Raw genomic sequence first — 27,023 nt, 5'->3', positions numbered from 1 at the left:
GAGTTTGCATTAATTTTCTAGGGAAAAGAGAGTCACTGAAAGTAATGGGCCACAAGGTCAGAAATCTATTTGAAGATTGAATGGTTTAGGCCCAAGTTCAAATCTCACCTTGGTGTGAACCTAGGAAAATCACTCAGTCTCTTAGTGCTCTGGGAAACTCTCAAAAATGGAAATTAAAAAGAGGTACAAAACTGCACGGATAGAGTTTCCTCATCTGGAAGTTCCCTATATCAGTGAAATCACAGACTCAATGCCTCTCCTGTCTAGCTTGAATTCCAATTACTAATCAATGTAAACCTTCTAACAGAACTCCCGACTTCAATTAATTACACAACACCAGTGGTAGACAGAGAGTTAGGCTTTATTGGTCCACTACTTGAGATATGCTAGCCAATTAGGAAAAATATTTTGATTAAAATATCTGATGGGTCATATCCTGGGGAGAAGAGGACACATTTGACCTGATGGCTACACGTACTGGGTAGTAAGCTAAGAGGTATTTTATATTCTAGAGTTTGAATCGGAATTAAATCATATTAGAGAAGTCACATTCTAAGAGTAGAACTCATACTAAGGAAAGTCTGAACTAGGAGGAATGTTTGGCTATCTTTCTGTTCTTTTAGTGTGCTATCTTATTAATTTCTTGCTAGAAGCTTCTTATTGTGGTAAAGTTGCATACTTGGACCCTGGTCCAATATATCTGTGTTTTCTCACATTAAAAAAAAAAAAAACATCTCTACTTTATCTATCGTGATCTTGGGGGAGAGTAATTATGGAATGGGCCAGATATTGATTAGATAAATTTATGCTAAACAGGTGGGACCTTCTGAAAACAATATGACTTTGCTATCTGGTTCAAAGGATTGATCTGATAGTAAGAACTTCAGATTTAGTAGAAAGGAAGGGTAAAGAATGTGGAATTTGGGGAGAGCAAAAACAGTGGAGAAAATATAAATTTTAGAAAAAATTACTAACAACCACAGCAATGAAATATATACTGTCCAAAAGACATCTCAGGAATTTGGGAGTATTAAATTCATGAAAACATAGGGAGGTGTATAATTTTATTAAAGCATATAAAGTTACCAATTAAACCAAAACAAATGATTTTGCTATTTGGAAAAAGAAGAAATAATAATTAGCTGGAGGAAAGAAGTCTGGTTTTGAATTAAGACGACCTGAAAACATTTATTAATTAGACACTCATCAGCTGTGTGAAATTAGGTAACTCCTTGGTGTAAGGGAAAAATCACCAGCTCTTCTATTTCTTACTTATGACCCCTTGGGTAAGTCACGTCATCACTTTGGGACTTAGTTTCCTCATTTATGAATTATGGAGTTGGAATAGATGACTTCCAAAGTCCCTTCCATCTCTAAATCTGTGATCCTGTGAAATTTTTCTTTGCTTTTTCATCTGTATAATGGTGCTGTTGATAGTAGTACTACCTTTTTCACAGCACTGTCTGAAGTAAAGGAGTTTGTAAATATTAATGTGTTAAAAATATGAATTATTCTTATTACCACTATTTTTAAGGAACGCCAATGAATTCAAGTTAGCTAAAGTACTGAAACTAAAGGGTTTCGCTTAAGCATTAGCTTTCGGCACCCTATTTTATGAGGTATTTTTGAAGCACCTTGCAACAACTCCTATTTGACATTTCTCATATTGTGTAAGAGTGTACATGGTAGAGTGCACACCGGGTTTTCTTCTCCTGGTGATAATCCACTGAGAGGTCATGTCATATCTGACTTCTCTTTCTATTTGTGCATATCTTCCTTTGCTTCCTGGACAGTGAGGGTTGACATTGTGCTTGCAGGTTTATGCCACGTGCTTCCAACAAACTAGTAGATCTAATTGAACCTCTTCTGAACAGGTCTTATGGATTTGCCATGCACTATCGAGGGCCACATCAAATAATATAATTTATCAAGCTAGAATACCACTTCTCCTGCTGGCCCACCACATACACACACTGTCATCCTTCATTGGGAAATGTTCTGGTCCATCTGTTCTACCACTTTAGTGTTTTCCTTAAATAACCTCACCATAGTTGGTTCCTTGATATTTATTCTCTTTTCGGTTTAGATTAAGTAGCAGGTAGGTGGTTTGATTGGCTCATTCGCCACTGCATTGGAGCAGATCATGATGATATTGTTGTGTCAGTGGCACACCAGTATCTCCTCACTTTAATCTACTTAGAAATCAAATGTGTCTCTCATTTGCTTTTATAGCTCTGTGCACCCTCTGAGGAGGCACTGATTCATCCTGTTTGCAAGGACTGTTTCCGTTGCCTTCACTCCCTTGTTCATCAAAGCTGCCATTAGTTTACTACTGGTAAAACACTCATCAAAACACAAGTGATAGGGATGGTGACCTTTCTGAAAATTGTCAACAAATATCATCATTAAACTTCCTCGTTGCTCAAAGTCCTTGTCTTCAGGGATGATAGGCTTTCTCTGATAGGACTCAAATTAGATTACCCAATTTTAGTGTTCCCACACCAGATCTTATAACCATGTTGAACAGGCTTCCCCGGAAGAAAGAGCTTTCATCCCCCTGGGCCCAAGATATTCACACATGGACTTATCAAAACCATGGTATTCCTCTAAGGGAGCATAGAATTTGAAATTATTATGCCATCCAATGAAGTGTGGTCATGTCTTGGTAAATTTGTCAGTGTCACTGAGGTGACCGTTTTCAGCAAAATGGAGGTGTGCAAATATCATTTCAAGTTTATCTCTTCTAATAGCATTGTTGACCAGATTTTGATATACATATCCCCATATGTATATCAAATGTAATTTTCCCATATGTAATTTTCTCAAAACAGTCTCCTCTTTGGAGAAGGGACATACCCACTCAAAATCAGAACTTTCAACACACACACACACACACACACACACACACACACACACTTCAGTTTTTTGGCTTTGAGTCAAAAGTCTCTTTTCTTTTGTGATACATACCAGTTGTTCTCATCAACAATGAAAGTAATGAATTCTTCATGCAAATAGTTCAAATAGGCCCTTAGGACTCAGGCCCTGAATCTAAAGTTTCTTCATTTTAGAATATGGCACTAACCACTTTGGAAAATCAGGTCTGATATCTCTTTTGGACCATTCCCTCTGGGGACTACTAATCTTCTTTGACTTTTTTCTGGGAGGCTGTGTGTCCAGTTCCAGGACACAGTGATTAATATCAGAATCCTCTACAACCACAGTTGCTCTGAGCATCCTTCTGGGCAAATTTGTCACATTATCTGTTTCTTCTCTTTCTAAATCTACTTTAGTGTCCTGTCCTATAGCATTGTCTGGTGGATAGATATAAATGGGTTGATCCAGGGAATGTGGCTATTTTCCTTCTATAGTACTGAGAATATCTACTTGTTTAACAGTAGAGGTGAGTAAAGTTGACAAAGCTTTGAATTGGAATTACCCTGAAGCAGAGGAATAGGCAATAAAGAGAAAAAGAAAAAAATGAAATAAAATTATAATATAAAAATACTTGTACTGAAAAAGTAAGGCCTAGTAAGTGGGGGTGAATTCAGAGATTTCTATGGCAGTCTATATTCTTGCCAGATATTTCCTATACCCAGTCACTAAAAACTTATTTGAAAAAACTAATACATTATTTAGGAAGAGAAACACATTAGACTATCAATACTTACTGACATGTCAGAACCAATATATTAATCAATTTAGAGAGTTGAAAGATCCTGAGAAACAAGAAAAAAACAATTGACTTTTTAGCTGACTGAAGGGAAAGGAAACGTTTTGATGGTAGAGCTCCGACTAGGAAATTTGCGACTAGGAAGATGAGCACAATAGGAAACCATGGATATTAAGTACCAAAAAGGGAAAACTAGTTCCCTAGATTAATGCCTATGTTAGGGTCTGGCCAAAAGCAAAGCCTGTGATGGAAGAAGTGACAAAGAATATGAGATATAAATAAATACAATCCTTTCATCCCTCTCTCTTCTTTCTAGCTGTGAAGGGTAAGGCTCTCCCCAAGAAATCATAAAATAGTAGATCTCAAAAAGGATTTTACGTATCACGTAGGCCAGATCCCTCATTTTATAAATGAGGAAAATAAGGCTAAAGCAATGACATGACTACCTAGGTTAGTGGTTAAATTGGGATCCAAGTCTCTATAAGGCCAATTCTGTGCACTTTCTAATAAACAAGAGTTTGTATTCAAAGAGTTCTATTTTATGAAGAGATGAAGAGAATATCAAAAACAGACCTGCTGATGTAATTATAACAATAACAAACACAGCGCCCATGGTTTCAGTGATAAAAGTTGGTGGTTGGGACAGTAGGGTATTAAAAAAAGAAGGTGGACCAGGACTAATCAGGGGTCTCCCATTAACTACTTGATAACCAAGTGCACCAAGTTTCTTTTTACTCTATTTCCTTATGTGTAAAGTGATGTCATGGTGTCTAAATTCCCCCCTCAGTCTAATATCCAATGACACTATGAGACAGTAGATATCTACTAAATAGGAATGGCATGTCATATTGAAAATTTATGGCAACGAATGGTTCTGACAACATAAACCTAAGAGAAAGTTACAGTCTGATGACTTCTTTGCTTTAATGCAGTCTTGAATGATACTAATTTTTCTGAAGTCTGAGACACTTTGCAATGGGGCCTCTTTTATGTTTCAATAAGAGCAAAAGAGATCCAGGAGATATTTCATCTCTATAGAAGACAAAATAACTCAATATTTTTGGTTCCTTTTCCTTAATTTCATTATATTTTCTGTATGTCAGATTTTTTTTCCCCTTAATGGCTTTTCTGTACATTATAGAAGTAAGCTCCTTGGGAAAAGGAACTGCTTTAACTTTCACACTTGCATTTTTAGAATCTGTGTCAGTTTCTGACACTGGTAAAAGTGCTTGCTGATTGATTAGTTGATAATACTCTACGGAATCCAAATAAACGTAAGGAATACATGGTTTCTGATTATCTGATATGCAAATAAGATCATCTCCATTTATAAAATAAGAGACCTGGCCTAGACGATATAAGTCCAAATTAGTATAAGGAATATATAGTTTTAGGGAGCTTAATATCTAATTGGAGAGAGAAGGTAATCACAGTTGAAAAGAACGCTTAAAAGTGTAAGGTAGAAAATGATAAACCACCAAGTAAGTTGCTAAGAATATCCATAAATACAGTCCTGGCACTATCCACTGTGCAACCTAGGTTACCGTTATTAGGGCAGTTAAAAATCAGTTATGTTGGAATGATCTCCAGAGACATGAATGATATTCAAAGGTGAGAAGGAAGACTACACTGGGAGAAGGGGAAAAGGAGAATTAGAATGGGAAATTTATCTTGTATAACAAAGGCATGCATTTTATAATGGAGTGGAAAATGATAGGATGGTGATGGTGGAGTGGGCAAGGCCTGACTCTCACTGTCATCAGAACTGATTCAAAGAAATCAGTATGCCCCCCACACACACACACTCACACACCATACACAAACGCACATATACATATACACAACAGTTGTATCTAAAAATATAACTTACCTACTAGTGAAATACGAGGGCAACGGGAGAAGACAAAAGGGAGTGATGTTAAAAGGAAGGACAGATTAAGGAAGGCAGTGGTTAGAAGCAAAACAGACTTTGAGAGAGGACAGCATAAAAAGAGAGAAGAAATAGAAGAAAAGGGATGGAGGGGAAAATATAGTTAGTAATTATAACTGTGAATATGAATGGGATTAACTCATCCATAAAATAGAAGCAGATAGCATAATGAATTAGAAACCAGATTCCAGCAATGTATTGTTTACAAAAAACACACTTAAAACAGAAAGACACACAGAAAATTAAAATAAAGGCTGGAGCAGAGTCCAATATGCTTTAGATGAAGTACAAAAAAAAAGGCACTGGTAGCAATCATGATATCAGACAAAACAAAAGTAAAAATTGACCTAATTAAAGGGGTTAATCAGGGAAACTATATTTTGTTAAAAGGTACTACAAATAGTTGAGTAATATCAAATTTTTTATAGCAAGTTTCTCTCGTTAAGACCTCTTCTCTCAAATATATACTGAGTATGTAACTGAGTCAAATTTATGAGTCATTTTTCAATTGATAAAAGACCAAAGCATATAGAAAGGCAGAAGAAGAAATCAAAGCTTTCTATATTTACATGGAAAAAATGCTCTAAATCCCTATTGATTAGAACAAAGCAAATTAAAACAACTCTGAGGTACCTGAAGGAGCTTAGGAGGAAATAAGTAAACTGAAGAATTGTTGGTGGAGTAGTGAACTAGTCTAATCATTTGGAAGAACAATTTGGAACTATACCCAAAGGGCTATAAAAGTATACATACCCTTTGACCCAGAGACACCATTATTAAGGAAAAAAGATCAAATAAAAAGGAAAAGGACCTATTTGCACAAAAAATATTTATATCAGCTCTTTTTGTGGCACTAAAAGAATGAGAAATGGAGGGGATACTCATCAATTGGAGAATGGCTGAACAAGTTTTGATATATAATTGTGATGCAGTATTATTGTGCTGTGGGAAATGGGGAAGGGTCTGATTTAAAAATAACAAAACAAAACATGGCATGAACTATATGAACTGGCTGATGCAAAGTGAAGTGAGAAGAACAAGGAGATCATTGTACCCAGTAACATCAATTTTGTAATAATGATCAGCTGTGAAAGACTTGGCTACTCTGCTCAATACAATCATTCAAGACAATTCCAAAGGATCATAATGAAAAAAAATGCTCTCTACCTCCAGAAAAAGAACTGGTGAACTTTAAATGTGAACTGATGTATAATTTTCTCATCTCTTTTTTTCTTACTTTTTTTGAAATGTGGATAATATGGAAATGTTTTGCATGATTTCATATATATATAATTGATATGATAATGCTTACCTTCTCAGTGGAATAAGGGGGTCAGAGGAAGGGAGAGAATTTGTGACTCAAAATTTAAAAAGAAATAATGTTAAAAACAAATAATAAATTAGAAGGGAAACATAAATAAGGAGAATAACACAGATAAACTCAGTGGGAATTCTGTCAATTTTCCATGGCCATAGAATCTACCCATGACAAATCCTTGAGAGTGCTTATGAGCACCCCAAAGAATATGCTTTGCTATGGAAAGGCCCTATAAGGAGAGCAACCTTGGTTCCTTAATCCTCATCAGCACCACTAATCTCACAAAGAGCTTATCACATGTCTTCAGTTCAGTTATGTTTGAACATTTACTAGACCAGATAATGGAAAGTGGCAGAAAGCTTACCTGGAGGTGGATGCCATGGTTCAGTTCCCCCCCAAAAAATAATCCTGCCTTTTCAGGGACTAGGGTTCTAGCAAACATCCCGTAGTCACAGCATGAAAGCAAAATGAGCTCTTCATAGGTAATTTCCCTATCTTTCAGGGATTTGGGAATCTGGACTAGGTTTCCAGATGCAGATAATTTTGACTGCCTAGGAAAAATGAGAGCATGCAGATTCTGAAAGCTTTTTTGTCCTGAAAAAAACATCCCTCTATAATGCACAAACAGGCAACAACTTGAATTGAAGAAAAGCGTGTGTGTGTGTGTGTGTGTGTGTGTGTGTGTGTGTGTATGTGTGCATGGGTGTGGGTGTGGGTGTGTGGGTGTTTTCCAGTAATTTCATCATTTCAGACAAACAAGCTTCTCAGATGCAGCAGCAGTGTTCCACCCCCACTTATGTAGCCCAGAACAAAGGTATAAAAAATTGACAGTTTTTGAAGGTCAGCAAGGCCCATCAGCCAGAGGAGAGGCAGGGAAACTGATGACTTCTTAAGCTTCGAAAATGCATTCCTAAAAGCCTGAGCTCAGCCTTGGGTTCTCTGCAGCAAAGCCTTAAGAATTCCATGAGAAAATAAACCCTTGTTTCAAAAATAAACTTTGAAGTTTTTTGAAGATAAAAGAAAAATTGCCCCTGAGCCAGAGATGGAGCAGTAGGGGGAAGGACTACAGGTATTTTGAAATCACCTTCTGAAGAGCTCATTATAATTTGAAAGGACCAGGAAAAAAAAAATCCCCAGCAGCACAGGTCCACAGAAAGTATGTGACAGGGTTTGAAGGACTTCATATGAGACTAATGTAGGCTGACATCAAAGCCTTTCGGTAGGAATTTTGAAAATAATTTTCATTTTTACAGAGAGGGGAAAATTCATTTTAGATATTCATTGGAATACATAGAAATACCACACATATTGCTATTCTCTTCCACTTGTAGAGTTAAAAAAAATGCTTCAAATTTACTGCGGTTAGGGTAGTAGAACAAACTTTGGATAGTTTTTTCTATTGGCTATTGGTGTCAAATGGGACTATTTATTTTTATAAAGGGGCTGGGGCCAGAAAACAAAGCTTTTCTCCCTCAACTAACAGAGTATTAGCAAACATTTATATATTTAATTTGCAAAGAGCTTTAAAAGTATTATCTTATTTTAGCCTCATGATAAGTTTATTGAGGCAGGTGCTATTATTAACCTCACTTTGTATATGATGAAACTGAGGAAGACAAACCTGTCTCCAGGGTCTTGCAACTAGTAAGTTCCTGAAGCCAAAATTGAAATTTGGTCTTTCTGCCCAAGGTACTACCTAAATAAATGACAATAAATATTTTTATGCAGATTAGATCTTTATGAAAAATATGACTCCACAAATTTCCATTATTCAGAACTCTGAACACTTAAAACTGCCTTATATGGAAAAAAAATAGTGAGTTATTACCAGTTTAGTCATCCTTGATTAAACTATAGTAATCCAATCCAACATGCTTTTTAAAGTTTAATTTAAATACAAAAAGAACACCAATCTATATTAAAAAATAGAAAGAGGAATTGTTATAAAAATTTTAATTTCAGTTACATACTACTGTTTTTTAAAGTAAATAATAATCCTACAAGTTACTTTCAAAACTCTCCAATATGTTAGCTCTTCCTTTTAAACTTCCCTCAATTCTTTACTACGTGCTTTAAAAACATGATTTAGTGATCTTTTTTCTGAATCCTTGTTGCTAACCCCTACTTTTGTCCATAATTTCTTCCCTCAATTAAAAAAAATAGCAAAAGTTTAAAAAGAACCCATTAACAAACAAGTACTAAAGCAAAAAACAATCCACATGGTGACTATGTAAAAAAAAATGTATGTTTCTATTACTTCTCTCAGGAAGTAGGTAACATACTTCATCATGGACTCTGGAGACATGGCTGGTCATTATAGAGATCTTAAGTCTTTCAAAGGAGTTTACTTTCTACTCTACTACTTCCCTTCTTACTGAAAGTGGAGTCTCAGATTAACTTCATCTCAGATTTCATTCAGGATAGCAACTTTAGTCATAGATTATTGATGTATACTAGTATGCTTTATTAATAAAATATTTGCCAACAGAATTATTGACAGAACACACAAAAATGAGGCTCAAAGTGAGCCATTCAGAACTCAATATCATGACATTTCTTTTTGAGGAAGAGAATGCAACTCAAATGAGAGAGATGAAAGAGTTGCCTCAACTCCAGATGAATTTTATGATTTAATTTAGTTCTGTGAGGAAGGAAAAGTCAGTGAGAGATAGAAGAAAAAAATATTGGTATTGGTTGTTAGTGACTATTTGCTAAGGATGACTGAGGCAGTTTTCTGTTAATCTGGCATTATCCACAATGAAGATTACTTTTATTTTGCAGAATGTGATAAAGTCTTCCATGATTTCTCCAACATGCAAAAATGAGGAAGGAAAGGAGAGAATGTAGAAAATGAGGTGGACAAGGAAGAGAGAGAATGGGCTTAGGGGAAATGGGCAGTGTTTCAACTTCTGTCCCACGCGAATTGGTTCAAGGAATTCCATGAGAAATATACAGTTGGGTACAGAAATTCACCCTATCAATCAGTGCTGAGGTCATTGACTGTTTACCTCAGGTTGAAGTCAATCCCTCCTTAGCTGAACTTCCAACTAAAAAAAGAGGTTTTGAGGGCCATTAGACTCCTTTCATGTGGCAAAACACTTGGTTTTGATTTACAAGATAGGGGGACCATTGCTCGTACAAAAGCTGACTGAAATTTTCCAGGTTATATGGCAAGAGGAGGTTATCCCCCAGGAGTTCAAGGGTGCCTCCGTTGTCCATCTCTATAAGGGTAAAGGGAATAGATTGTTCTGTGACAATCGCAGGGGATTAGTCATTGCTCACAAAGTTCTTGCTAGAGTTCTCCTTAATAGGCTGATCCTTCACTTAGAAGGTGGTCATATACCTGGGAGCCAGTGTGGCTTCAGAAAGGGCTGAGGAACAGACAATATGGTGTTTGTTGCCTGACAACTCCAGGAGAAATGCCAGGAGTAGCAAAGAGCCCTGCACACAACATTTGTAGATCTGACCAAGGGTTTTGACACTGTTAGTCATAAGGGCCTATGGAAAATTATGTCAAAATTTGGTTGCCCGGAAAAGTTAATCAATATTGTAAGTCAATTTCACAATGGCATGTTTGCCAAGGTTCTGGATAATGGACAAAGCTTTCATACCTTTCCAGTCACCAGTGGAGTGAAACAGGGCTGTGTGCTTGCTCCTGTGCTTTTTAGCATGATGTTTTCAGCCATGTTGACAAATGCTTTAAATGATGGTAAGTTCTTCAATTTGAAAAGTCTATAAGCCAAGACCAAAGTAGAGGGAGTGCTGGTGCATGATTTTCTGTTTGCAGATGACTGTGCATTCAATGCAGCATCTGAAACTGAAATGCAACAAAATATGGATCAATTCTCGGCTGCCTGTGCTAATTTTGACCTAATAATTAACACCAAGAAAACATAGGTGCTTCATCAGCCACCACCACACCATCAATTACAACAAATGCAGAAGTTTTGAAAGCTGTGGATAAGTTCACTTACCTTAGTAGTGTACTTTCCAGGGATGTACACATTGACAATGAGGTTGATGCATGCATTGCCAGAGCTAGCTCAGTGTTTGGGAGGCTCCAAAGAAAAGTTTGGGAGAGAAGAGGTATTAGACTGACTACCAAACTGAAGGTCTACAGAACCATTGTGCTGACCTCATTGTTATATATTTGTGAAATATGGACAGTCTACCAGTGTCATGCCAAGAAAGTGAATCACTTCCATGAACTGTCTTAGGAAGATTCTGAGGGTCACCTGGCAAGATAAGGTACCAGACACTAAAGACCTTGCCCAAGCTGAACTGCCAAGTGTCCAAACTATGCTTCAGAGAGTGAAACTCTGATGGGCTGGCCACATTTTATGGGGAACTTGCATGGGCCTGGTGATCACATGGTGGCCAAAAGGAACAATACAAGGACACTCTCAAGGTCTCTCTCGAGAACTTTGGATTCGATTGGGTTTGGATGGGAGACACTGGACAGGACTGCTCAGCATGGTGTGCTCACATAAAAAAAAGTGTTGTGCTCTTTGAGCAAAGCAGAATTGAGACAGCACAAAGTAAATGCAGGATGTACAAATTTAGGATATTCACCCCTAATATTCATATGGACTATATGTGCCCAACCTGTGATAGAGCACTTTGAGCTCATATTGGTCTGATCAGCCACAGCTGGACACACTGAAATTTCACTTTACAATGGTGATGTCATTTTGATCACTCCACCATTTTCCTCAATGAGTTCAATACTTGGCTCACATTTTTTCTCTCATCCTCAACTCCTGCCATCATGCTGCTAGGGTGCTCCAACATAAATAGTAATTGTCCCTCAAATTACTGAGTTTCTCAGTCTAGTCACCTCCTATTAGCTACTCCCCTACTCCACTTCAATCACACAAAAAGAGGGTACTACCCTTGATCTTGCCATCACCCAAAAATATAACACCTCCATGTGCAGGATTTATGACAACTCCTTACCCTACCATAGTCTATTCACTTTTCACCTCTCTTTCTGCCTTCTCTTACATAACTCTACTCTTCATAATTACAATGACCATGTGACCCCTCAATTGTTTCTCAGGTCATCCCCCTTACATTGGCTGCTCTCTCCTATCCTTCCAATTTTGACTCCTTGTTGAGCCAGTTCAACTCTACACTCTTTTTCTCTTGAATCATGCCCCATCTCCCTCATGTTGTCAATTATGCCCAGCCAAACCTCAGTCTTGTATCTGTGTTACTATTTATCAATTTTATGTCTACATGAAGATAGTTTTCTAACCATCACACAACTGGTCTGACTGGATATCCTACAAATTTATGTTACATAACCTCAACTGGGACTTTCCTGTTGCCAGTCAATCCTACTATATTCTGTTATCAACTTACTATCCCACTTTTCGCAGTAGCTCCTCCAAAACTTTTCATCACTCCTTTACCCTCCCATGTTTCCCTTTTTCCCCACTCTTTCAGTAGAGAACCTTTTCTCATATTTTACTAAAAGAGTTGAGGCTATTTGCTCTGAGCTCTCTTTTCAGAACTCTTCCTCATCAACCATCACTTAGATGACTTTTTCCACCTTTTCTTCCTTCACTACCCCCATTTCTTATTATGAAGTATCTTTACTCCTTAACAAGGCTAACCTTTCTATTTTTTTCAAGTGATGTCATTCAATTCCCTATCTTCCAACAATTTGCCCCCCTCCTAAAGACTACAAATGTGCCCATATTTCCCTAATACTTAAAAAAGAAATCAACAACCCTAGGTACATGTCTCTTTTCTGGTGGTCCCACTTGTCAAAATGATGTTCATGACCTCTGACAAAAGCAAGAACCACAAGAGATACTTCAACAGACCCTCACACATCTGGCACATGATCATATAGTCCCCACTCTCCAAGGAACTGAGGCAGAAATGCGATGTCTGCTCCATGCCCATCTGGAAAGTCAATGAGGTCAAGGTAGTGCATTGACATTAAAAAGCCAGCAAATTGATAAAATAGACCAGGTTTACGGAAAGAAATATGTCATCTACATTGAGCATGTTCAATGTGAAAAATTTAATGACATAACTGTCCATGTGGGAATTCACCCTAGTAAGGTAGTTATCACCAGACTAAAACTGGACAAAAATGATGTAAAGATTCTTGAGAGTGAAATCATGTAGGCATTCAAAGATATAAAACTTCCCCTAAGAAGACCTTTTGCATTATCTCATAAAATTTGGTAGGTTGTATCATTATTGTCATTTTCTTGAATGAAGTTGTTGGTTGTTTCTACAATTTGTTTTTTAACCCATTCATTCTTCAAGATTAGATTGTTTAGTTTCCAATTAGTTTTTTGGCTTATATTTCCATGGCCATTGATTACATATAATTTTTATTGCACTGTGATTTGAGAAGAATGCATTGACTATCTCTGCCTTTCTGAACTGGATTGTGAGGTTTTTATGGCCTAGTACATGGTCAGTTTTTGTATATGTGTCATGTACTGCTGAGAAAAAGGTATATTCCTTTCTATCCCTATTCAGTTTTCTGCAGAAATCTATCATATCTCCCTTAGCCAAGTTTTATTCACCTCCTTAATTTCTTTCTTCTTTATTTTGAGGTTAGATTTTTCAAGTTCAGAGAGGGGGAGGTTGAGGTCCCCCGTTAGTATAGTTTTGATATCTTTTTCTTTTTGTGACTACCTTAACTTCTCTAAAAATTTGGATGCTGTACCACTTGGAGCATATATGTTTAGTAATGAAATTCCTTCCTTGTCTATGGTGCTTTTAGTAGAATATTGTTTCCTTCCTTATCTCTTTTGATTACATCTATTTCTGCTTTTGCTTTGTCTGAGATTAGGATTGCTACCCCTGGTATTTTTACATTAACTGAAGCACAAAATATTCTGCTGCAACCTTTAACTTTTACCCTGTTTGTATGCCCCCATTTCAAATGTGTTTCTTGTAAACAACATATTGTTGGATTATGGTTTTTAATCCATTCTGCTATCCATCTCTGTTTTATGGAACAGTTCATCCCATTCACATTCACAGTTATGATTACTATCTGTGTCTTTTCCTCCATCCCCTTTCCCCTTGTTTACGCTTTTAGTTTTCCATTCTCCCTTCCCCTCTACAACAGAGTTTTCATTTTTGACCACCTCCTCCCTCAGTCTTCCTCCTGTCTTTCAGCACCCCACTTTTAATCTATTTTCTCTATTTCTTCCCTCCCTTTTAGCCTCCCCTTTTGCTTCCCCCCCCCTTCCCCTCCTACTGCCTATAGTTTCTGTTTCTGTACTTAACTATGTTTGTTGTACCCTCCTTGAATCCAATCAGATGAGAGTACCTCTCAAACAATGCTCATCTCCCTCCCTTCTTTCCCTCTATTGTAGCATATTTTTTTGCCTCTTCCTGTGATGGAATTTATGTTTTTCTGCCTCTTCCTTTTCAAATCTCCCATCACAATCCCTTCACAACCTTAAATCACATTTGCTATGATCATACCATTTAATTTATACTCACTCATTAAAGGGACCATGAGTTGGCTACTTCTTAAATAGGCCTATTTAATAAATGGGCATTGCCTCACCCTAAGTGAATACCTGCAAACACCTTGGTCTAAAGGGTTCAAGGTCTCCCAGTACATCCTGGGTCACCTCTAGTCATCCTGTTGAATATCTAATCACTGGATTCAGATGGATCTAAATAAGTGAGGCTGGTGACTAGCACAGTCCTCCCTCACTCAAACCAGTCAAGTCCAAGTCATGTCATTATTTCTCTGATGGCATTGTCTTCTTTGGCATGAAGGATGAACACACAGACTCCCTCTATCTATGTATATCCCTTTTATATTTCATAATAAATATACAATTCTCAAGATTAACTAGTAGCATCTTCTCTTATATGGATGTAAACAGATTGCCCATATTGAGTAACAAGCATTTATTTTTCCCCTCTTTACCTTTTATGCTTCTCTTGAGACCTGCGTTTGAAGATCACATTTTCTATTGAGGTCTGGCCTTTTCATCAGAAAACTCTGGAAATCCTTTATTTCATTGAATGTTCATCTCCTTGCCTGAAATATGATGCTCAACTTGGCTGGGTAATTAATCCCTGATTGTAGTCCCAGCTCCTTTGCCCTACAGAATATCATATTCCACTTCCTTCTATCTTTTAATGTAGAAGCTGCAAGGTCCTGTGTGATCCTGACTGTAACTCCTCGATATTTGAATGGTTTCTTTCTGGCTGTCTGCAATATTTTCTCTTTCACTTGATAGTTCTGGAATTTGGCAATGATATTCCTTGGTGATTTTAGTTTGGGGTCCCTTTCAGGAGATAAACAGTGAATTCTTTTGATGATTTTGCCCTCTGTATCTAGGATTTCTGGGCAATTTTCCTTGATGATTTCTTGGATGATATTGTCCAGCCTTTTTTTTTTCATCATGGCTTTCTGGTAGACCAATAATCCTTACATTTTCTCTCCTGGATTTTTTTTCCAAGTCAGTTGTTTTTTGTTTTTTGTTTTTTTCAGTTAGATAGTTTACATTTTCTTCTATCTTTTCTTTCTTTAGATTTTGTTTGACTGATTCTTGATGTCTCATAGTTTCATGTTTCTACTTGTCTGATTCTCATTTTTATCAAATTGTTTTCTTCTGTTAACTTTTGCATCTCCTTTTCCATTTGTTCAGTTATTCCTTTTAAGCAGTTATTTTCTCCTGTTAGGTTTTGTGCTTCCTTTTCCATTTGCCCAATTGTCCTTTAAAATTCTTATGTGATTTCTTTTTTATATTTCTGAAGTCATTGCTCAGTTTTTCTTCTATTTCTCTAATTTGGCTTTTAAAATCCTTTATCAGCTCTTCAAAAAATGCTCTTTGAGCTTCACACCAGTTCATATTCCCTTCTGAAGTTTCTGATGGGAGTGAAGTCTCAATGCTGACCACTTTGGCATTTGTATTTTGGTCCTTTTCCCCATAGAAAGATTCTATGGTCTTTTCTTTTCTGCTTTGCTTAATCCTCATGATAATCACCCTTTTTCTGGCTTTTAAAGTAGATCTCTGTGTCTGGAGCATGGTGAGGGGAGCTCTGTCTCATGGTTCTTTTGCCTAAAACTTAAGCCTTTGAAAGAACCTCTGGTTCTTTCAGTCAGAAGCTAAAATATTGCAGCTTACTTGGTACTGAACTGGCTAGTGTTGGAAAGCAGAGGCCAGGTGAGGTATTTTGGGATTTCCCCACAGTTACCTTGGGGCTAGCTCATTAATTGTGGGGGAGGGGTGGTCTGGCCACAAGAGGTTTCCTCTGTTGAACTAGAGCATAGGCAAGCTCAATGGTTGGTGATCCCATCTGCACTAGTGTTTTCCAGATTTCCCTGGGGTGCTGAGGCATGCCTGGGGTCCTGGTGTTGGCAGCTGTTGGCTTCACCCCCCTGGGGCTCAGGATCTTCTCCTGGTTTGTTCAGGTGGGATTGTCTGGGACATCTCTGATCCTGGACTGGTTCCCTTCAACTACAGCAAGAGGGACCCTCCTTAGGGATCTTCCTAGCCTCATGGGTTAAGAGTCTGTTTACCCCTTCAGTTGCTCCCATTCTTCCTGGTTTTTTCCCTGGGAGATATTTTCTGGGCTCATCAAGGTCAACAAGGAGGGGGAGATATCAATTACCTATCACTCCACCATCTTGGCTCCCACAATTGAAAAGCTGAATTAGTGTATTTTTAATGGAATGGGAACATCTTTCCCATCCATTAATAGGCCCATATGACATGCTTGAGTCACATGGAAGCCTGAGTCACATGAGTCTAAGGTGGGAGGAGCTTGCTGAACAAGTGAAACAGGAAGAGGTAGAGCAGAAAGGGTGGAACAGGAAGCTGCACTGTGAGAACACAGCTGAGAGGAAGTTTGTCAGACTAGTCAGAGCAGGGAAGGACAGAGAAAGCAGGCAAATGGCTGTGAATGAGAGAAGGCCATTTTGCTCAAGGGAGCCTGTTTGTGGGAAAGCCTGATAATGTTTATTGACTTTGTAGTTACTATCATGAATTTCTTTGTTGCTTTGATGGATTTGGTTTTCTGAAGCTGGAATTGACTTTCTGGTGTCTGAATAAATGTTTTGGTTCTGTCTTCCATGTGGAAAATCTGTTATACTTTGTGATTTAGAACTGTGCTGGCATATTCATAGCCCCCATAGGCACTGTGAATATTACATTGGCACTACGGAAATGCACAATTAAGATTCAGAACTGCGAATGTGAATGGGTTGAACTCACTCATAAAAGAGAAGAAGATAGGAGAATGGATTAGACAGTAGAATCCAACAATATGTTGTATACAAGAGGTATACTTAAAACAAAAAGGTACACAATGAGTTAAAAAAAGAGGCTGGAATAGAATCTGTTATTTTTCAGCTGAAGTTATTAGCTATGACCTTATACAAAGCAAAAAACAAAAATAAATCTGATTTTAGAAATGCTACATTTTGCTAATTTGTACCATAGTCCAATAACCTAGAAAGCAAATTAGAACTATGATAATAAAAGCTATAAAGCTGTTCATATACTCCCAGACCCAGATTCCAGTGAGATAAAAAAAATGAAAAGACTGTCATGAGTGAAACTTAACAAAACGTTAAACTAAGACGTTTGTCTGAGCAAGGTAGTATTTTTTTTATGAAGGTCAGTAACTTGAGAATAAAGGGATCAATAGATGCCACAGTTTCCAGACAAATACCCTGGGGAAAATGACAATTCCCCTTTAATAGATTTTGTGGAGTGCAGAACAAAGAACAGAACTGAGTAGTTGAAATCATTGGGTTGAAGGAAACATGAGTCAAGAGAAATAATATGATTGGTTGAAAGTTTATAATGAGTGGCTAGCAACAGCCGCCTCCCTTTCTCTTGAGACTAAGAAATGTTCATTGATGGGGTGTACATGGAAGGCCAAAATTAAGAGGCCAGAAGTTTTTGGACAGCAAATCAGACATCCTTGAAGGATAGCTTTGTGGTGTAAATATATTTGGCCTGCTTCTTCTATGGCAAGTCACGTCCCCCATATATACAAAAAATATTTATATGTTCCTTTTTGTGATGACAAAGAATTATAAATTAAGAGCAAATCCATTAATTGAGACATAAGTGAATGACTATCATATTTAAATTATTATTGTGCTTTAAAAAATGATGATAGGTATGACCAGAAAAACCTGGTAACATTTACAAGAGAGAACTGATGCAAAGTGAAGTCAGCAGAACCAGGACAAAATTTTTCACAGCAATAGCAATAATTTAACTGTAATAAACTGTGAAAGATCAATCCAATGATTGACAACAATTCCAAAGGACTGCTGGTGGAAAATGCTATCCATTTCCAGGTAGAGAACTGATGAACTCAGTGCAGATTGACACTAATTTTTTTTCTTATTTTTTCCTTAAGAACAAAGCTAATGCAGAAATAAGTTTTGCATTAATTCATAAGAATAATAGCTATTATATGTCTGCCTTTTCAATGGATAAGGGAGGGCTAATGTGGAGGAGATAATTTGAACGTGAAAATAATGATAGTGTTGTGTTTTGAAGGCATTTAGAGGATTATTTACAAGGTCATTAAAGGAGTAGAATGTCCAAAAGTAATGGTAAAATATTGAACCTGATTTATATCAACACAAAAAAGTGACTGTGTTCAGAAACAATATCATAACTCTTGTTCCAATGTTAAGTTTGAATAGTCTTTCCTTAAAAGGTATTGAATCTATCTTCAAGACTTGATTGGTTTGAAAGATTAAAGACTCAAGCTGTGGAGTTTATTTCTTATAAAACAGTGACAAGGATCTCCAAGTCTTCTCTATATTTAGCTGGTCAATCAACATAGGAGGTTTAAGGAAGGGAACTTCCCTCAGTTGAATCAATTTGAGGTGTCTTTAATATCTGTTCATGCTGATTATCCCCCTGTTGTGGTTAAATAATTGTTTAACTGTTTTATGACCCACTAATATCTCATTTTGTTCCAGTATTGAATGTAAAGTACCAGTGATCTGGCCTGAGTAAGGCATGCCCCAGAACACTGAGAGAATATTGATAACAACAACTACTGTTGCTGCTGCTGCTGCTACTATTACTATTACTGCTACTACTACTACTACTACTACTACTACTACTACTGCTACTACTACTACTACTACTACTACTACTACTACTACTACTACTACTACTACTACTACCACCTACTTGCCTACTTTCTCATTTATTAAAAATCTTTAGGAGGGTAATCTATATACTAATTGAAGACATCCAAAATAAAAGTGTTAACAGGGAACCAGTATGTTTCCACAATATATTAGAAAATTGTCCATGTTTTTTGCCTCAAAATTGTTTGAACGGAAAAGATAACACTTGATCCCATTGTGTTCATTAGTTGTTGAGTATGAAGAAGCATTTGACTAAAAAGAAACAGACCTCCTTATATGGTGTTCCACAACAAGCTCTGACTCTCTCTGTCTCTGTCTCTCTGTCTCATTCACATCATTGAACCTTGGAAGATATAATAAAAGAAATACCCCTGTTCAGTGACCTTTCAATGATCAACATGAGGCAATGTATAAAAGAAACATGTGTATGCTTACCAAAAGTATTTATTGTTGTCATGGAGAAGATTCAGCTCAAAGACATAACTCCAGGAAGCTGGTGGATACTCTAGATATTGTTATTTCTAGATGATATTGTGTTATTGCTATCAAACACCAAGATATTACAGGGTGTTTTGTAGGAGATTTATAATCAATGAAAGGAATTTCACTCATTCATCTATGTAGGAAAGACCAAAAAGATCAATAATGTCAGTTACTTGGATTTCAACATGTGTGTGAATGGACACCCTCGAGAGCTTGACCAACAGTACCTATATCTATATCTGTGACTATATTTATTTATATCTGAGACAGGCAATACAAATGGACAAGAACCTGGGTCCATAATTGAAAAGAAGGACAGTAGTTGGGACTGTTTTGGGGAAATTGTGAAGCTCTTTCACTGATTCCAAACATAAATTGATGAACCAGCCATATAGATTGTCTATCCAAATACTTATTTGTGAATAAGAGGTAGTCACCATGCACTTGGCTTTTCCTAGCGAGTTAATTACATTGGTTGTGTGTGTGTATGTTTGTGACCATAGGTTTCATTAATAGTGACCTAAAATATCCTGTGCCTTGAGGCAATCAGCATGAACTTCTCAATAAACAAAAATATATAGAAGATCTCATCATTTACTGGAAATCTCTCTTTGATTTGGACTTTGTGCTAAAAAGGCTCCATGAACAAAGCAAAAACTTTGGATGAGATGATGTCTTCTCATTTTATGCTTTGCTTAATATAAATAATCCAGCTTTGATGGAATGAAGTTATGTTTGTTGTTGAATCTTTTAAGGATTATTACACAAGTCTAAGAGACATAAGGGATATAATATGGAGAAATGCTTTAAAGGCATCATTTAGTTCCACACAATCAAATGTTTTTTTTAAAGTCAATAAGAAGAATCACAGTAGAATTCTGTATTCTCTATACCCTTCAGAGAATTAGGTAATGGCAAGAATATTTGATATATAATATTATTTTAAAAACCTTCCTGTTTCTTTCTCTTACCTTCCTCATGACTGTCTTCAATTAGTATGTAGATAATTCTCTTATATGTCTATTCTCAAAAATACATATTTTTATAATAATTCTGCATATCAGGGAAATGATTTTCAGAATCATAAAACATCTAATGTAAATCAATAGTTACCTTTCTTAACTTAAAATATAACTTTTGATGTCATATAGCAAATACTGAGGTGCTCAAGTGGGAATACGCAGATTGTCAATACTGTTGGTTATTCATGTTTGCAAATCGACAGAGCATAAAATATGTGTAGAAGTGTGTGTGTGTATGTGTGTATGTGTGTGTGTATGTGTGTGTGTGTGTGTGTGTGTGTGTGTGTGTGTGTGTGTGTGTGTGTGTGTGTGTGTAGGGACTTGGGTTTAGGAACTGAAGGAAGCATATTTAAGAAATGAAACTGATTTTCTGAAAAACCTGAAGTGAACTCTCTGAAGAACATTGGCATGTAAAGATATACAAGCCAAGTTACCCACATTAAGAAAGCAGCTCATAACAGATTTATAACAGTCAAAAAAAGAGACCTGCAAAGTAAAAACATTTCAACGCAATCTGCTTAGTGTATTTTATAGCTAAGGGGCTTGACATCTCTAGACAACCAAATGCCTGTAGGAAGCTAAGAGTGATGTGTAAATTAACAATACACAATCTACATTTATAAAATTTCTTGGAAGAAGTAAAAACATTATCAAAAGAAAAAAGTCAATACAGATTATTCACATATTATTTGCTCTGCTTATTGCACATATTTTGTTGTATTAATGAAGAGGTTACATCTTTCTCCTTACATTTTCCACTTAGAAAGATGAAGACCATAACAGAAATGTTCCTTTAAGAATAATAACTTATTAGTCAGGGAAAGAGAAAAAGGACATATATGTTGTAAAATGTTTGTAACAACTTTCTTTGTTGTGGCAAAGAACTAGAAATTGTAGGGATGCCCATCAGTTGGGAAATGGCTGAATAAGTTGTGGTATATGATTGTGATGAGACACTTACTGTGCTATAAGAAATTGTGAGTTCAATGATTTTAGAAAAAAAACGTGGAAAGACTTGCACTAAATAATGAAGAGCAAAATGAGAACATTGTATACATTAAAAATAATATTATTTTAAGAATGACTTTGAGCAAATACTTTATTTTGTCTATTATAAATGCCCAAATGAACTTTAAAGAATATATGAAGAAAGTTGCTATCTCCACCCGGAGAAAGAACTGATCAATTGAACCATTTATAGAATAATTTTACATATGTATACACACACACACACACACATACACACACACACACACACTTATTTTTGTCTAATAGTAACTGTCTCTAGGGTATGGTGGGGGAGGGAAGAAAAAAAGAATAAGAAATTTACATGATAATTTTGTTGTATATTTGAAATGAGTAGCATGTTGTGCATAATAGATATGCAGTTTCATGTGGAATCACCTCTTTATTGTATTAGTTATGGAAATGCTCATTTATTCCATAAATTAACAATAATTTTTTTAAAAAAAAGAAATATTACTTAACCATATCCTCAATTTGCTGAGATTTCTAGTCCCTGCTAAGCATTTTTGTTTTATTCTTGCCAATCCACAGATTGTTCTCCTTAAAGAAAAAAAAAAGGAAAATAAGAGTTAAGCCTCATATCATTACTGGTGTTGTAATCAGATGATATGGGTTCTAATTCTACCTCTGTATGTAACATGTTACCTGGGCAAATCAGGGCTCTTTGCCTTTCTGTTTTCTCATCTATGAAATGAGGGCCAAAGACTAGATTGTTTGTGAGATCCCTTTCTGTTCTAAATCAATCATCCTGCCATCTTGTCTTCTCACATGTCCTGAGACAGTAAGATCTATCATCACCTGCAGACTTATTGATACTTTTATCCTCTTACCCCTGACATAGCTTAAAACCAAATAAGCAAGAAAAAAATTCCTCCTTTATTGTCTAAACTAATATCTTTCTGAACTTTAATAAAAATAGCTAGCATGTGTATAGTTCACGTAATATGTGTTACCTCTTTTAAATTGACATCAACCCTATAAAGCTTATGAGGCAGAAATGATCATTGTTATCATGTCCCATTTTGCAAATGAAGAAATTCAGGAATGGTTTGCCAGGATTACACAGCTAGTAAGATATCAGAAGCATGATCTGAACCCTAGTCTTCTTTATTCCATGTTCGATAATATCCACTACACCAAGTAGCCTCTCACAACTATGCTGCACTTTTTTTATTCTTTATTTACATCTTCTATATGTTTTTTAAAGGGTTTTTTAAAATTAACTTATTTATTTTTTTAATGTTCTACAATCACTACCAAAAACCTTAGATTTATCTTCAGAATTTCCTTGAGCGTCACCTATATATTATGGTTGAACTTCTATAAAATATTAAGCCATTATTTGAAACTATCAGTCCTCTCTCTGAACTATTTGTTACCTCTTTTCCAAAACTTAACATGCATACCAGATCATCCCTTGTTTTCCTTTAATTCTTCAAAAGGAAATTTTTGGAAAACTGTCACTCATCCCCAAGATTATCATTATTTTTGCTACAGCAACCAGTTCCTGCTTATTGGTCAGACTCAAGGCTAAATTGTTTTTTCCTTTTCTGCTTTTTCTACCTTCTAAAGAATGAAATTATTATTTATGCTTGGTTTTGTGTGTGTGTGTAAGAGAGGGGAGGGGTGTGAGAGTGCAGATTTCTGTCTAGCTGAAGTCACAGATCACTACAATATAATTCTTCCATGCCAGGTTTATGACCTATTTTCCAAAGAATTCACCTAATAACTGCTTATGTCATCTGTACTTTACCTTTATAACAATACTGTCTGTTTTTCCCCTTCTATTGATCTCTGTCCAAATGTTCTCTATCATTTTTCTCTCCTCACACTTATGATTTCTTTATATGAGCACATATTCTTAAAATATATTACTCTACCTTAACCCATCCACTTTATCTGGTCTGAATAATTTAGACCTTTCCGAAAGCCAAATTTCAGTCAAGTTCTATCACTCCAAATCTCAGTGTTACCTGTGAGATCAAGTTTGCAAATTTGAATTATGATCATCTGAGAGTCCCCCCAATTCTATATCTATGATTATATGTCACAATTGAACATGAATCTCCAAGTGTTTTCCTCTATTTCTCTTTTCCTACTTTTTCTGTAACTCATTCCACCATTTTATTTCCAGAAATATTATGTTTAGCATGGCAGGCAGCAAGCCACTTAAACATATTACTAATCTTGGGGAATTTTTGACTTTACAGCTATTAGGAAGATGCACTTCCATGTTCAACCTTCAAAAGATTCAATATTTGCCAATATTTCTGATTATAGTAGCTAAGGATAAAGAAAACCATTGCTCATATAAAGCAAAAAGAATTAAAATGATCCAGTGAATTATGATCAAATATATAGACTGGTCCCTGTTTAAGGCACAAATCAGCTATTAGTTTCAGAAGAAACGTCTAAGAAATTGAAAGAGAAGGAAGAATAAAGTTACCAGGTGGCTTTTAACAGCTTTACTCATGGCTTAAAAATACAGAAAGCCTTTCTTGTTAAAATGATGACTAACTTCTTCTCTACTAGACCACTTCAGTAGCATCCACACTAACCATAAAATGTTAGACTGATTATATTTGCTGAAAACTCTAGGAAGAAGGTCTAGAAAATAATAATAAAGGCTGATGTTTACATAGTTCTTTGGAGTTTACATAGAACTTTATATACATTATTTCTTTTCAACCCATAAGTATCATATCCTTATTTTTCAGGTAAAGAAATTTAGGCTTAAAGAGATACAATAACCTACTTGAACTCATATTGTTAGGAAGGAGCAGAGCTGAGACTCAAAACCCGGTCTTCTTACTTCAAGTCCAATGCTTTTCATACTACAATATAGGAAATAATAATTCATTTATATGTCACTTTATGGTTTTCAAAGTTCTTTACTTACAATCTCATGAATTAGGGAATGGGAATAAAATAATATTTGTGTTACAGATGAAGATGGTCTTCAGAAAAGCGTGTATTTATCCTTTGTTGCTGAAGAAGATCATGCCATCAGAGAAATAATAACATGACTTGCACTTGACTTGGTTTTGAGTAAGGGAGGGCTGTGCAGGTCACCTGCCTCACTTCTCCTCCAGAGCCATCTGAATCCAGTGACCAGATATTCATCAGGATGATTGGAGATGACCCAGGATGAGACAATTGGGGTTAAGTGACTAGCCCAAGGTCATACAGCTAGTGAGTGTCAAGTATCTAAGGTGAGATTTGAACTCAGTTCCTCCTGACTCCTGCACTGGTGCTCTATCCACTGCACCACCTAGCTGCCCCAGGAAAGTGAAATGACTTCAAGATGATTATCCAGCTAGTGAGCTATGGCTCTCACCTCTAGACCTTGCTTCTTAGCAAGTACCAGGGCTGGTCACCCTAGATTCTTGATTAAACTGAAGTATAAATTTAACATGGAACTAAAGAGAAAAAGACTTAGGCATAGTAGTTACTTCTGACTCTGATTTCCATAATTCCAGATCAATGATTGATGATGTGCTATATTCTGGGGCTTTTATTCCTTGAAGCTTTAGAATTAAAAAAAAATTGTGAAATAAGTCAGAGAACATTGTATCAGATACCAGTTCTGCTAGTTTTCACCTGTGTTTACCTGAATATGTAGTTTTAACCTGTTGGCACTGAGTTTTTTCAAAGATAAATAACGAATAGAGATTGGATGATTTCTAAGGTTCCTTCCATTTCAAAGCTGTGTAATTCCTCAGTATGTATGGATTTTGTTCTGTGCTTCTTTTTTTTTGCTATGAAATTAATTAGATAGCATTCTGTTGATCAAAAAACATAAAACAAATCCCCAAACCTCTGGAAATATGAATTTCTCTAAGCAATATATCCATTCAGGGCCTCAGTTTCTTCATCTATAAAATGAGGGGAATGTATTAGCTCATTCAAGCTCTAATTCCTATGATCCCAAGCAATAGTCAATATTTATTTTCTGTTTTTTATTCTCAAGTATTTTGAGTCTTTGAGAAGAATCAGAAGTCATTCAGTATTGATAGTGATTTAACTTTATTTGGCTCATTTTAGAGAAGGCAAGGTTTCTTAACTGGACAAACTGGTAGCATCAGGAGGGGGCAAAGACAAGGGGACACTAAAGCAAAAAGAGGCTCTCAAACTGGGACAATTTCTCTCTATCTAGACTTTAGGGATACCACTCTCTTCTGGTTCTCCTACTTATCTGACTGTTACTTCACTGCCTCCTTTGCTGGATCCTCCTACAAATCACTTTTTCTAACCGCATATGTCCCTGGCCCTCTTCTCTTCTATCGTACTTCATTTGGTGAATTCAAGTCCTATAGATTTAATTACAATCTCTATGCTCTATGCATCTCAAATGTACCTTTCCTACCCTAATCTCTCTCCTCACATTTAATCTCACAACTCCAAATTCCTTTCAGACATCTCGAACAAGATGTCCAGCAGACATCTTAACCTCAATATGTCTAAAGCAGAAGTCATTGTCTTTCCACTTAAATCCTCCTCAACCCCTTTGCTAGTACCATAGAAGGCGATATCATTCTCCCAGTCTCTTTACCTCACAAACTAGGACTCATTCGGGTTCCTCACTATCTCTTGCCCTTTCTCCTCCCACCTATATCCAAGATGTTGCTAAAGCTCTTCAATTTCATCTTTGCAACATCTCTTCAATACACTCCCTTCTGTCCCTTGACGTTGCCACCACTCTCTCACAAGCCTTGTGCTTTGATTACTGAAATTGCTGTTGCTGAATTTGTCTGCCTCAAGTCTCTCTCCACTCTTATCTATTCTCCATTCAGCCACTGAAGTGATTTTCCTAAAATGCAGGTTTGATAGTGTCACTCCACCCACTCAATAAACTCCAGTGGCTTCCTCTTTTAACTCTAGGAACAAATATAAAATCCTCCCGTTGCCATTCAAGGCCTACTTCTTACAACTTACTTCCCAAATGTAGTCTTTGATCTAATGACACTGACCTCCTGACTGTTCTATGAACAAGACACTCCTCTTGACTGGGCATTTTTTCTGGCTATACAGCATTCCTAGAATGCTTTTATCTTCTCTGACCTTACTACTAACTTTCTTGGCTTCTTTAAATCCTAGTGTAAATCTCACTTTCTACAGCAAACTTTCCCAAACCCCTCTTAATTCCAATGCCTTCTCTTTTGTTTATTTCCTGTTTATCTTATATATAGTGCACTTTTTAGATGTTTCTTATCGTTTCTCTTCCATTGGATTGTAAGCTCCTAGAGGGTGGGAACTATTTTTTTGCCTTTTTTTTCTCCAGCCTTTAATGGCTTGTATGCATTTAATAAATGTTTATTATTTGATCGATCATTAGACTAATCCCCAATTCTCCTTATTTCATGGGATGGATCTCTAAGTTCTTAATCCATATGTAAAAGGAAATTACAAATGTTGAAAAGAGGCAGTTTCATATTGAGTAAAAC

Source organism: Notamacropus eugenii, chromosome 5 (genome assembly GCF_028372415.1).
Source record: "Notamacropus eugenii isolate mMacEug1 chromosome 5, mMacEug1.pri_v2, whole genome shotgun sequence".
Taxonomy (NCBI): domain Eukaryota; kingdom Metazoa; phylum Chordata; class Mammalia; order Diprotodontia; family Macropodidae; genus Notamacropus; species Notamacropus eugenii.
This window is presented reverse-complemented; position numbering follows the sequence as displayed.